Below are 2,291 nucleotides of genomic sequence, written 5' to 3'. Positions count from 1 at the left end.
CGGATCGCAAGCCCATCTCCCTTCAGCAGCCCCTCTCATGTCCCTGGAGTGCACTGTGGTTTGTTTCATTCAAGTTCATGTCAATCTTAGTGATTACTTTTTGCCCCAGTTTTGTTATTACTAGATAAGTATAAGTTGAAAATAATTATAAAGTTGTTCTGGATCATTTTCACCTACAATTCTTTTTTTTTTCAATATAAAAATAAAAATAAAGACAATGAGAAAGAGAAGGGGACATAATTGAGTTATAGGACCAAAGTTCATATGTTTTTCATTTCCTCTGAGAGCACTTTTAAAATCATCTACCCTGCATTACTCCTTTGCAACAGTATGATAGAGGAAAAACAGCTGAGGACCAATATTTAAATTTCAATAAATCTCGCACATTCTCTGAGATTCAGTTTTCACCCTCATGGCATGGGATTATAAATTGACCCTTCTCACCACAGATTATTTATGAAAATCAGTTATCATCAAAGTTATCATCAGGTTATCAGTTATCATCAGGTCCTCTCTTATGCTTTGGCCATGTGCTCAGCAGTGGCCAGTCCCTGGAGAAGGACAGAGTCAATGAAGGAGGCCCCCAAACCAGAACAATTGACATAGTGGCTGAAACAACTGGCTCAACCCAAGTCTTGATCGTGGTGTTGGTAAAGGACCAGGTCACATTGTTCTGGGATACAGAAGGAGGTCTCCACTAGTTGGAACTAAATCTGTGGCACCAACAATAACAACAACCAATGGAAGACTACCTATTCTTAAAAAGAAATGTGAAGTATGAAAAGAGAAGACACTGAAGAACCACTAAGTGCTTCTAGTAAAGAAATGTTGCTTGCATTAGCCAAATGTGTTCACCCAATTCCCGTCGTTCATTTGCTCGGTCTCTGTGACTCTCATTGAAAATGCAATGGCGTTCCTCCGTTTGCAGACTGTCACACTAACATAACGACCTGGTGCCTTTCCCCAACAGTCTCAGGTCACTGTGTCCATTCACAAGAAGCCTATTCTGTGAAGAACATAACACACATCATTACAAATGCCCATCTCTGTCACTTTTAACATTCTTTGTTTAAGTAAGAAATCAGTCTCCAAAAGAAAGAAAGAAATAAAGAAGTTTCCATGGGTCAGAACCTGAAAACTGAATTGTCCCTTTACTATGGACAAAAACTGGGACTCCAGTAATTTATATTTAAAAACCAAACAAGTTATTCTGTTTTCTCAAGTTTTTAGATAATTCACTCCATGAATAGAACAATTGTGAGCATTCCAAAAACCTAACCCACTACCATCAGGTTAAATTGCACCTCATACCAACCTTACAGGCTAAAGCAGACCTGCCCCATAGGACTTCAAGTGCTATATATCTTTATGAGAGCAGACTGCCACATCTTTTTCCCGCAGAGTAATTGGTAGGTGTGAATTACAAATTATGCCAAACACTTAATCACTGTGCTACCAGGGGACAAAAATGTGAGCAAATGCATGTGCTTTTTAGAGAATTATTCATGTATTCTTATATCAATATATCATGCACTTTACTTAAACAAGCAAAAAATTAACAGAATGAAGTTTCAAAAGTTAAATGGAAAGCTCATAAAGTTTCTCCCCTACACCTGCGGACTTGCTCATCTGTCATGTGTGAGCACTTCATAGTGAGACGGCACTTCTCTTAGTATCTCAGAGAGATATATTGGTAACAGTGGTGAGCACTGACTAATTGTGACCCGTCCAGTCAGAAATCATAAGGAGCTTTCATGCTATTTGGTTATGCTAATAGGACTCGTCCAGAAATCGATTGGTCCACCACTGTACACATTTGTTCATTACCTATTGGAGCATTGGGGCATTGTTTGACATCCGAATTTTTCAGTGGGCATTGATTAGGCCTTAGTTGCTGTTGATTTATTGGTCTCCTCATAAGAAACCCCCCCAACCTCCCATGCCCTCATTCGCTACATTTTACTTTACTCGGGGAGCAAAATATACTGTAGTTTGGCTTAAGGTATCCCCAAGCTTTCATACCCAAATATTTACATTTGCAACAGAATAGGGTCCCCAAAGTTTTGGATTGTAACTTGATACAACCTTATAACAAAATATATCCAAAGTGCCCTTTTGCTTGAAAAAAAATTCTGTGAATTCTGTGTCCTTACTACTAAGTCATATTTCATTTTACAAATTCATTTTAAAAATATGAATACCAAATAAATTAATGCCTTTAGGGAAATAATCCATGGCTACTCTGCTGCTATAGGTATCCCCTTTATAACTAGGAGTTTCCTCACTTACTT

The sequence above is a fragment of the Tenrec ecaudatus genome, chromosome 2 (genome assembly GCF_050624435.1).
Source record: "Tenrec ecaudatus isolate mTenEca1 chromosome 2, mTenEca1.hap1, whole genome shotgun sequence".
NCBI lineage: Eukaryota > Metazoa > Chordata > Mammalia > Afrosoricida > Tenrecidae > Tenrec > Tenrec ecaudatus.
This window is presented reverse-complemented; position numbering follows the sequence as displayed.